This window comes from Vicugna pacos, chromosome 8, assembly GCF_048564905.1.
Source record: "Vicugna pacos chromosome 8, VicPac4, whole genome shotgun sequence".
Taxonomy (NCBI): Eukaryota; Metazoa; Chordata; class Mammalia; order Artiodactyla; family Camelidae; genus Vicugna; species Vicugna pacos.
This window is the reverse complement of record NC_132994.1, coordinates 71,869,619-71,881,889: the sequence shown is the minus strand read 5'-3', so window position 1 is coordinate 71,881,889 and position 12,271 is coordinate 71,869,619. Positions and strand designations below refer to the sequence as shown.

The 12,271-nt window shown below is 42.8% G+C and overlaps 1 long non-coding RNA gene across 1 annotated transcript; it reads left to right on the top strand.

Annotated features, from left to right (window-relative positions):
• The first annotated feature begins 34 nt into the window (after positions 1-34).
• On the top strand, positions 35-4,430 carry LOC140697784 (uncharacterized). The gene is made up of 2 exons (XR_012075112.1): positions 35-508; positions 3,863-4,430. It is a non-coding gene; the product is annotated as an uncharacterized lncRNA (long non-coding RNA).
• Positions 4,431-12,271: the final 7,841 nt, after the last annotated feature.

Below are 12,271 nucleotides of genomic sequence, written 5' to 3'. Positions count from 1 at the left end.
CTCATCTGTGATGCTTCCGCGCGCTGGTGGGCCAGGTGTGACCTCAGGAGCGGGGCCGTGGATCGGAGTCCAGTCAATTTAGGCTGTGAGCACCCTCACCGTTTTAAGTTTTGAGAGTTTAGAAACCGACGCTTTCTCTTTCCATCGGCAAGTGCGGCCTCCTGGACGCTTGGTTTGTCCCTGCCTTGACATCTCGAGGCGAAACCGGGGCGCTATTGTCTAGCAGATGGAGGTTGTGACTGTATGAGCAGCCCTAGGGGCACCTTGCTAACTCAGAAACGAGAGGAAGGCGAACCTAGTGCAGCTTTAATGAACCAGATAATACAAGTTTTTAAATTCGAATATACTCATTTACGCAAGACTGTGTGTGAGCAGGACTATTGCATAAGAACGATCGTGTTACCTGATAGACGTGAAACAGTCTCTTGCGCTTATTACGGGAGTCTCGTAATTCTTTTGGCCTTTATCCAGCTTTACCAAAACCCCAAAGAAGATGTCCTGGAATGAGGTGATTTATAAGGATAAGATTAAAGTATACTCAAGATGGTCAGGGACCAAAATGCAAAGAGAAAAATGGGCAAGGACATGAATAATGTCCTTACTTATAATGGAAATATACATTGAAATTACAAGGCTGTGGAGAAACAATGCTCAGATTTTCTGATGGGAATGAGAAAATTATTCAAGCCCTGTGGAGTACTAATATTTTATATTCACTTATCCTTATGCCTTGCAATTCCGCTTCTAACCCCTACCTTATTCTGCAGATACACTTTCACATATAGAAAAACATGTAGGCAAGGTTACTTGTAGTGTCATAACAAAAGTTTGGAAAAAGCCCGAATGTCCATTAACAGGAAGCTGATTGGACATGATATATCCACACAGTGGAATACAATGCAATCAGAAAAAAGAATGGGAATGATACTCATATGTTGCTTTGAAATGCATCCCAGGCTATATGGAAAACTGGAAGCATATCCTAGAAACAGGAAAACTGGTTACCTATAGAGAGTGGTGGGGAAGGGTGGAGGAGAAGAAATAGAAGCAAGACTTCTTTGACTTTGAACATTTGAAGTTTTATATAGCCAAAAAGTAAATTGAAAAGGAAACAAACCCCCAAATTGATAGCAAATTGAAATAAAGAACCAATAAGTCAAATTGGTAACATAACTGTATTGTTACACAGAGAAAATAATTATTTCCCCAGGGCTTCTGGAAATTGTACTCTAGTTAAATTATCTGTGATGGGGTATATTCTAAGGATGAGAACACACTGCAAAGGAATCTTCGGCTTCACTCAGAGTTTATAATTATTGGATCTATTGTTACTGTGGTCTTGAAACTATATCATAGGATAATACAAATGTTATAATGTACAAGACTTTCAGTGTAAGAGAAAATGAGATACAAATACAAGATCAAAGAACCTGTAATACCTTTAAATGGGATATATCAGTTTGGTCACATGATTTAAAAAATAAATTTACTCGTTCTATGCACCAAAAGAACCTAGAAGCACTAGGGTGATAACCAATTGTCACAGTTTTCTAGGGACTGAGAGGATTTCCCCTGGATGCTAGACTTCGTGTTAGTTAAAACTAAGTGTCTGAGGAAAACTAGGATGGGTGTTCATCTTACAGTTAGCAGTGAGCACACTTGCCATTCAGATCATGGTTTCTAAATTCCATTCCCACTAAATAGATCCAGAGCTCCTCAGAGAATTGGCTGATTCCAGTTCTAGGGCAGGGAAAGTACAAGATGAGTCAGACATTTGGTTGTGCCTGAATGAAAAGGAAATGCTTAGGATAATGAAAATGTGTCTATAGGACTGAGGAGAACAGGCAAAACTAACCTATAGGGATAGAAGTGAAATCTGTGCTTGGCTAGGAGTGTAAAAGGGCAGGAATCAACTGGAAAGGAACATGGGGGCACTTTTGGGGGTGATGAAAATATTCTACACCAGGATTAGAGTTGTGGTTACCCAGTATATACCTTTGTCAGTATTCATTAAGGTGTACCACTAAAATGAGTGTGCTTAATGTAGATTATACCCCATATATATTATACATTTATTATACCTTATCTGAATTTTACCCTCATTTATGTAAATTACACCTCAGTAAAGTGTGCAAATAAATGAAGACCGACCACATGAGAAAAGGAAGTCTGTTTTGTCAGAGCTTGCGTGCAAGAGAGTCCACCACCAACACCTGCATTTTGGCAGAGACTCAAAGGCAAGCTTCATAGTGGAAAAAAGAACAGCTTCAGGTGTGCGTGGTTGGAGGCTGTTGGCCCAGAGAAGCTGGAGGCAGCTAACTGGAAGCAGGCCTTCCTATGGGACTGGTTGGCGATGCATATTTGGCTTTCTCAGGGTGGTTCTAAATTGGAGATGGGGACAAAAATTAGAGAAGCTATCAGTTTTTAATCGAGTCCTGGCCATTTTGAGCCTATTGTTACAAATTATTGTTTATCTTCCTGGATTGTTACTTGTGGTAGCAACCTGACTTCCCCCAGGTCTGACCTACAGCAGGCTGGCTTCCGGGGCTGGAGGAGGCCATTGGTTTCCTGGGCAGGTTGTTGCAGGTTGTGGGTCAGGGTTCTTTTTCTACATGTGGTCTGGATGTGTATCTATATGTTTGTATATTCAGTCTTCAAAAGTAAATTTTAAAAGCCAGTTTGAAGGATCTCCCACAGACCGAATTTAGGGCAATTTTAGCATCAAAAAAAGAAAATGAGTACAGTTGATTGTAAATACTGAACAGATAAAAATCTATGACTCTACAGTTTGAGAGACAAAGGGGATAGGGGACTATTTTTCCATCATTGCAAATGACTACGAAACCAGCTTCTTTGAAAATCAGCTATTAAAAGGAAAAATAGTATTTGTCCTGCCTTTTTTAAAAAAGGAGAATTGTGGTTCACTCTGGGCGGATGAGGAAAAACTCTTCTTTACAATAGGGTGCTAGCACATAAATACAAACTAAATGCCGGAATTAGAAAAATATCCAAAGGGAAAAGGTGGGGGAGGGGTAAGTTAGGAGTTTGGAGTTTGCAGATACACACTACTATGTGTGAAATAAATTAAGAAGAGTCCTACTGTATAGCACAGGGAACTATATTCTGTATCTTGTAATGATCTACAATGAGAAAGAATATGAAAAAGAATACATATATAAATGTATAACTGAATCACTGTACACCAGAAACTAACATAGTGTTGTAAATCAACTATACTTAAATTAAAAGAAAAGAACTATTATGCAGAAATAATTTTATATTACAAATTAAATATTATAAAGAATTCATTGATTCAGCAAGGATTATAACGGACTTAAAAACCTTTAGATGAAGAATTCTGGGAAATGGGTTTTCATGTGGTTAGTTAGAGAATACACTTGTATAGTGGCGCCATCTAGTGGTCACCACAGGTTATTTATCTCCACAGGTTATTTAAAGAGAATACACTTGTGTAGTTGCGCCATCTAGTGGTCACCACCTGAACCAAACGGTCAAATTTAGAATCTGAGCTAGTGGGACAACCTCCACTTTACAGAAAGTACAGGAGAAAAGGTAGTGGTGCAAATCTAATAATACTCGCAAAATTAATTATTCTCTTCAAAACTTTGTGAAACTATGAACAATAAATATTGAGTTAGGCCTGCTAGTGCAGTCCTCAGTATCATCCACCCAGCTTCAAGCTACAGTTTCAAATCAGATAACCAAAGTATGAAAGTTACTTACAGATTACTGTTTAAATAGCACATACTGTTGAGTTAGGTTGATTTAAGTAAATCGACGATTTTTTTCCTGTCAGCCTGCTACTTAGCCTCTAACCTTTATTCCTACTGCTTTGCTTTAGGAACCACCTAATAAAATATTACAAGGGAGACCAGAGGAAGAAGGAAAAGGCATTGGCTGTAAGTCTGGCTTTTGTCATTGGCAGCGAAGAAGTCTCGGGAGCCTGGAGATGGGCAGAATTGGTGGTAGAGAAGCAGCAGTGATTCGTGGATGCTCTCCTGAGCCCAGAGCTGGTGTGACCGTGACCCTGAGCCCACCATGCTCTTCCATGAGTCAGTACCTTTGCTGTGGCCATTCTTCCTGCCTGCAGTGCTCTTTCCACTCTTCCTTACCAGGTTGTCTGCCATTCCTCATTAGCAGTTAGCTTTAGAGACATTATTTCTTTAGCTTATTTTGTGTCAAATACAGAGATTTGTGATTTTATAGATACAGGAGCTAAACCAAGCTTTGTAGACTAATTTTCTCTTTCTAAGCTAGTGGGTTCTACACTGACTTTCTTCCAACATTCTTCTGTGAGCAGCAGTGCAGTATGCCAACCCAGTGTATCTAATCTTTCAGATTTAGCTAATACTTAAATTGCGTAATGTGAACAAAAATACTGCAATGTGAATAAAAATACTGCAACCACATCAGTAAACAAAGAATGCTGAAACCGAGTCATCAGGGGCTGCCGCCACCCCCCAGCGAGGACAGGCCTGCAGCCCAGCCTCTGCAGCCAGTCACAAGAAAGGACAGGATACTGGCCCTAGATAGCCAGGTGCTTGTCAAAGGAATGAATTCAATGAGCCCAAATGTTTGCTTCCTCCCATACATAGAAAAGCGCTAAATTCTTTAACTTGAGATGCCTGATTTTCTTTAGATAACAAGTAATCTTTTATTGTTCCAACTACCTGGTCTTTGTTGTAAAGCTCCTATATATCCTAACTCCTCCCCTACCTCTTCGGAGCAGTGCCTCAGAGCGATCTGAGAGGCTGTCATCCCAGCTCAAGTCCTCCCACCAAATAAAACATAACTCTTAAGTTTTAGGCTGCGCATTTATTTCAGTCAACAGTAACTACCATTGAAGCTAATAACGCTTAGTCTTCATTTTGTTTGCGGACCACAAAGAACTCCACTGGTACTCTAAAAATTAAATATATATATATATATATATAAAATTAGATTTCTATCATAATTTTTACTAGTACTATTTTTTAAATGCTCTTTCATTATACCTATCTCCCTGAACATAACGCTGAATATTCTTCTAGGCTTTGTTTCCTTGTATTATTTTGAATCAACATATACCTAAGAAATATTTATTGGATAACCTGTGACATTGTACTAAGTACAGTCTTTAAAGGAAACTGTCTCCCAAATACTGGCTGTAGAGTTGGGTTTTAATCATTCTGAGACAGGAAGGGGGCAGGGCACAGCCATTCAAGGAATAACACAGCAAGTAACACCAGAGTGGCGAATAATTCAACCCCCTGTAGGCCTTGAGGCTCAAGATGGTGGGAGATTTGACTTCTAGTAGACCTTGAGCTTCATTATACACCCATTTTAATATATTAACATGGTGAATAACGTGCCCACAGGTGCCATGGCAGTCCCAAGGCTAGCCACAAAAGGTCAAAGACTGGGAAATGGCCAACTTCCTGGGAATCCCAGCCCCTTACCCAGGCTGGTTAGACTGGTCCTCCCACTTACTAGCATATGAAGCCACCGAGCCCATAAAAACTGGCAACATGGCGCCTATGGCCGCCCCCTCTGAGACGGCCTGCTCTCTGTCTATGGATTGTGTACCTACTTTTACTCTAATCTGAGCACCCAAACCCCATACCTCGTGGCCTTTCTCCTGCCTTTTGATGTATCTCTAAATAAATCTACCTTTACTCAACGGTGGCTCGCTCTTGAATTCTTTCCTGCGCGAAGCCAAGGACCTATGCTTGGCGGGGCACGTCCCAGGGGCTCAACTGAAGCCTGGGACACGACCCTTCTCACGCCCCGCATGCGTTTTTCCTGCATCAATTCTGAATCCTTGGTGGGTGCAGGGAGCAGAGATAATAGAGGTGTGGGAAACTTAGAGCCACTGGTTCTTGAAAATACACTTGTCCAGTTACTAGGAAATTCCTTCATTAGGAAACATAAAGGCACCCCTTGGAGATAATTTCCCTATCTTGATTTCTACGTATTTTTCCATGCCACCCATTCAGTGCAAATAACAGTGATTTCTTATTTATGGTTTGTTTATTATTTTTTTAAATAGAAATACTGGAGATAGAACCCAGGACCTCATGCATGCTAAGCATGCGCTCTACCACTTAGCTACACCCTCCCTGCAATTACAGTGCTTTCTGAAAAGGATTCAGTGTGGCAGCATGACTAAGCATCGCTGTCCTCCATCCGACAGGGTACCACAGTACCACTGCTGGGAGTCATGTTCCTCCTCTTGCTGCTGGTCCCGTGACTGTTTGAGTCATATTATCTTCAGCCCATGGGGTGAATTATGGCGGGTATGAGCCAATGTTTCTTAACAGAGGTGCTATTGGTATTCTGAGCAGGACAAGTCTTTGTGCGGGTGTGTAAGGGTTGTGCGTTTTAGGGCATGAGCACCCCTAGGCTACCTCACTAAACCCCAGCAGCACCTCTTGTGTGTGACAACAGAAAACGCCCCTTCTGTGTTTCCAGTCCCCCTGGATGGGCAGGATGCCCCTGATGAGAGCTGTGGTCAGTTGAGGGTATCATCATCTTCACCAAGTAGTGATGCCCAGTCTTCTTGCAGGCAGAGCTGGCTAGTTGACCGGTTCTGGCCAGGACCGGAGGACCTCTCCTGGGACTCGTAAGAACAGTTTTCCTCCACAAGAGAGCTGTGCATGAGGAGAAAGTGCTTTTTCTCCCTCCCTTCCTTGTCTCTCAACAGGCTGGGAGAGGCTGCGATGCTTACATCTGTTGTAACCATCTTATGACCATGAGACACCAAGTGGGAAAACAGAAGCCAGCCTGCTGAGAAATCAGAGCAGAGGGTGGAAAGTCCCTGGATCCTGAATGACATCGTTAAGCTTCCAAACTAACCCAGGGTCTGCCAGTTATTGGGATTTTTGTGAAGTAAAATAGAAATGTCCTTGTTGTTTTAAACCACTGTCCACCAGGATTCCTGTTACCTATTGTGAAACACATTCTGACTTACACAGTTAGAGAAAAGGGCTATTCACATGATACACAAGTTAAAGAAAATGGAAAAGTACCAACAAAGCTAACTTTTTCTCAGGACAAAAAAAAAAAAATAAACACACACACACACACACACACACATAATAAAGGAATTCACCTGCAGAGAGTTGAATGTTCAAAGTCTTAAGATACAAACTGTGTTTCCTTTACTGAATCCATGCATCAAAATAATTGTTCCTCCTGCAGCATTTTGCTTTATGGGGGCTGTTTTGACATTATGACTTCAGCCCTCATTTGTTTAGCGGTGTGATGAAGCAGACATTTAAATTCCATTATTGACTTCCAGAAAATCAAAACTTTATGAGACACTGACCTAGGGTAAATTAAAAATATAAGGGGCTTGGAGAACCTTATTTTCAGAATTTTTCAAAATACAGTTCTGTTTGCTCTAATGCTCTCGCTAACTGTGTTTAACCTGTGGAAGCAACAGGCAAACACTCAGTGAAACTTTTTCTAATATTTAAAACGGACAGCTCTTTATTTCCCATAAATTACAGACCCACTAGCTCAGGAGACAGTCCATTTGGAAACCGTGCGCCTGATTCCCCTGGACAAGTTGCAGATCTGCCAGAGAAGCGCGTTGGACTTTAGGCAGTTGTTCTGCTATTGACTGTGCTGGCCACCTGCTACAGATGTCTGTGAGGAACAATATCATATTTATTTGCATTGCTCCTTTCTGCCTTTATTAACTTCCTGTCTTCCTCTGTTCCACTCATCTGTGTCCGGTGCTGCCAGCCAAGTTCAGGCTTCATCTTTTCTCGTGAACGATCGCAACAGCCCCCACTTGGTTCCCTGCCGCCCATCAAAACCACCTGGCACTCAGCAAGCCAGCCCTTCCTAGAGTCACTGAGCGAGGGCTCGCATGGCCACCATGCAGAAAGCCAGGCTCTGACAGTGGGTGTGTGCTGCAAAGCAAGGGTTTATTTGCAGGGTATTAAGCAAGGAAGTGGGAGACTTGCCTCAGATCTACTCCATCTTGGTCTTTGAGTGAAGGGTGTTTTAAAGGGGAAGAACAAAGAAACTGGGGTTAACCATCGCTTTGTGGCATTTCTCGGTTGTGGTTTGAGAGTCAGGATGTCTCTGATTTATGATTCTCTGGCCAGGTGGTCCATGGCTCCAGGGCCTGTGAGCTCGTCTTGCCTGGAGAAACAACCAGAGTTTGTATATTAATGATGATATTTACAACAGCATCTTTAGCGCATTAACGTTATCAACAACAGCAGTCTCCATCATCCGACTCCAGTTAGCACAGGATTGAGATCAGGGTGGACAAGAAAGGGATTGAGGTCTGAGGAGACAAGCAAGAGAATGAAGTTTTGGATAGAGATTTATCATAAACTCAGCAGGGAAGCTCAGTTTTAGGAAGCCTCGGTTTCACTAATACAATTCTGGGAGATTTCCACCTCTGGGGAAACGAAGCAGACGTACTTTTCCACGTTCCTCTCGCAAAGCACAACTAAAACTCCCGGACATTGCATGCGATACAACCACAGCAAGGCACGTTGGCCGGGGACCTCAGGACTCTAGGCTCTCTTTTTGCTTCATAAACCCCAGAAACAGGCAGTCTGGCAATACCAACAGGTACAGACAACACATGCCCCCCAACAAAAGCCTGCTCCCTGTAACCAAAGAACCAGGAAGACAGAACACTTTTAGACCGCAACCACTCTCTACATCAACACCATCATTTCCTCCTGCACGGGCTTCTGATCAAAACCCCGGCAAGCCTGGATGTGGTTAATTGGAGAGACACTAGGGCAGGATTACCCCACAACCTGAGTACTGGAATCAGAGTCATTTGATACAATTTTTCAACAAATTGCAAAACAGGAAGTGCCTTATAGTATTCTGGGAAAGAGCATCACCTAGTGATGAACTGAAAGCAAAAGGTGTAAATACTGTGCTTCCACGCCCTAGGTCAAAGCCGAGTTCCTGTGGGCTCTTAGATCACTACACAGGCTCTGCCAGGGGAGGCAGGCAGGGGTGTGTGGTCAGAAGACACTGATGAAGCCCAAATGGAATGTGCTAGTATGTTCCAGTTCAAAGCTGGCTCACCCCGTCTAGGGAGGGAAAAGCCTGAATGAGGTGTGTCATTCGGGGAAATCCAAGGGGTTGCTGGGTTTCTGGAGAGGAAAAAGAATACGGGAAGAGGTGTAGACAGGAAGAGAGGTGGGACACAGTGGCTACCATTCTGCTGAATGTTTACATACATTCCTTCATAGTCCTCAGCATCAGGCCCCTGGGAAGTAGGGATGGTATTGGTCCTGTTGACAGGTGGGACAGCTGAGGCACAGAGATTAAATCACAGCACAGATAAGAAGGGGTGATCAACTTGGATGAAGTTAAGCCGATTTCAGAATCCACTCTTAAACACACTATAGGCTTCCTTGAGGGACGCATGCAAAAATAGAAACCTTGAGCAAGATAACAGTCCAGCTACTGCAGGGAATGTGACTGATACTGGGATAAAGTGTCCCCTGTTTGGAACATCCTTACTTTCTGCCTGGAGACCCTTGAACTGAACAACACATCTCCCTCTCAGCCGGAGAAACCTTAGACACAGAGGGAAGGGAATTTGCTTCTGTTCCCTAGGAAACAAATGCTTAATATAACCAAACAATCCGCTGAGTCTGAGCGGCGCTCATGCCCCAGATGGAGGCATAGCCAAATGCTCGTGCGTGCAGGCTGGGTAGGAGGCAAGCCAAGAGGGGCTGCAGTGGTCCCAGAGCCCTTTCTTGAAAAAGAAGACTGGGCTGTCCAAGGCCACGGCCAGAAGCATGGAAAACTTGGATGTGTTTAGGCAAACAAGTGTTTCCAGGGCTCAGCAGTGAGGGAGGCCGGAGGTGGAAGGGGATGTGGGTCTGAGCCGGGGGCCAAGTGGCGGCAGCTGCCGGTACTCTCCCAAGCAGGACCCCAGGCGGAAGCCCCGATGCAGAGGAGACCAAGCCGCTGGAAGAGGGGACGGGTGAGGGCCAGGAAGTGTGTGGGCCTCACACACTGAAAACAGGGAATAAGCAATAAATCCAGGATAAAGGCCAGCCAATACATGAGCTTGTTCTGTATAGAAATTTATTAGAAGGCATTAAGAAGAGGCAAATATTTAATAAGTTTTTAAAGGATAAACTATGGTATGGCTTTGCCCTAAGTATTTTTCTAAACTTTGCACTACGTCATACATGGCTTCAGCCTTGGCCTTTGGAAAATTAGAGTCAAGTGCTTTCTTGAGTGTCGTTTGGGCCGTCTCTGCCCTTGTGAGTGATTGTGTAACAGCTCAGGTCACTGCCATGTTCAGCTGGGCTAATAACCTAAGTGTAATAACATAGGTCACACAGTCAAGGCATATTGTTCAGATGAATTTCAATATCTAGTGTGGCGTAGGGTGAAAATCTTAGGGTCTGTGTTCACTGAAATTCTATCAGTTAATTGTATAAATGTATATTCATTATATGAGAACTTTAAAGGAGCTAAATACACCTCCCTTATTCTGTCTAATATCATTATTTAAATTCTTAGAAACATTTATGGACTCAAAAGAATAGACCTGTCTCATCTACCTAATATTTAATATTCTTATTAACTTTCAACCTGTCCTCAAATGTATTTAGCTCTTTTAAAGTTCTTAATAATTATCTTTGGTGGGGAGGGTATAGCTCAGTGGTGGAGTGCATGCCTAGCGTGCATGAGGTTCTGGGTTCAATCCCCAGTACTTCCATGAAAAATAAATAAATAAACCTAATTACTCCCCCCCCCCCGAAAAAAACCAAACAAAAATTATTTTTGTACTTAAAACCCATTATTAAAATTAACTTTTAAATATTCTGGGATTTAACCCTTGCAATAATAAGTACACAATTACACTTTGACAACAACACTTGCCATCAGGCATAGCCGTGACCTTAGCAGTAATCCAGCAGCTGATGTGCTGAAAAATTAGTATAATATCAATTATTTAAAATTAATTTAAATTTAAACTACTAAATGTTTTCTTAAGAGAATAATTTTACTCATTTTGAATGAAACTTCAGATTTATTCTTGAATTTCAAAGGTTCATTCTGTGATGGGGCTGTTTGTCTTTGACCAAACACTGATCATAACAACTGGCCACCAGCTGTTCAACCAGAGTGTGCATTTATTGCATTTCTAAATGTTTTAGAAAGTGACTGGTGGAATTAGCATCATATTTCTTGGTATCCTGTGAATAATTTACATCTTAACATATCTTACAATGACCAGTGGTGGAATCCTTAATGTATCTACTTTTGCATGTGATGGACACTGGTAACAACTCACCACGCCCACTCCTCTTCTTCCTGGTCACAGACGTGAGCTACATGGTCCTGCTTCTCTTACAGTCGGGTGTGGCCACGTGGCTGAGTTCCAGATAATGGTATGTGGGCAGAGGGGATGTATTTCCAGGCTGAGCCCATTACACCCTTCTCATCCTCTCTCCCATTCAGGCCGGGAACACGCACACTGCACTGTGTAATGTAAACATTTTCTGTTTATCTGTCGGAGGAGGTGGTGCCACACTTACTAACACTCTTGTAAAAGAACTTCAAGAAACATTTAAAACCAAGCCAGGAGGCCATAAAATGCCTAGAAGAATCTAAGTTGTATCTTTACACACAACTTTATAAATTTAAAGGTCACATTTGGGCTGACTGGGCACGGGTGCTCTAAGGCAAGCTGGTGGCATGAGCAAATGTTCTCTAAAATCCTCACCGAAATGACTCATGGGATAGACTTGTGGGGAAAAAAAATCCACATTATTGCTGAAAATCTGGAGGTCACTCAAAGACCAGAAATACGGGAGGATTTCTGGTGGCTCTAGCGATGGTAATTACATTGCGCAACAGTGACTCACAGTGTGCGGTCATAAAGTGGCTTCCTTTCTGTCCTCGAGTGTGTCATTACACTGGCCTTGTGGGCTTGTTTTTTTCTTTGCCCCTGGACCAAAATGCTGGCCCTGTGACCTTTAAAAAAAAAACATTCTTAGGTAATAGAAAGTCATATAACCCCTTTAAGTCGGAACACAGACATGATCTTAAATGTCCAGTCCCACGCCATGAAACTGACTTAAAGTTGGGACATCCCCTCCTGCAGCACGAGCCTGTAGGAAGTTAGCAGCCCGCCGAGGGAGAAGGAGGTGGGAAGCTGGCTGACGTGCAGTTCCCCACCTTTCCCTTCCGCTAGCTAACTGCTAACCGTGGTTCCGGGCTTCTCCAGGGATGGAGCTGCGGGAATGTGGAGGTTCTG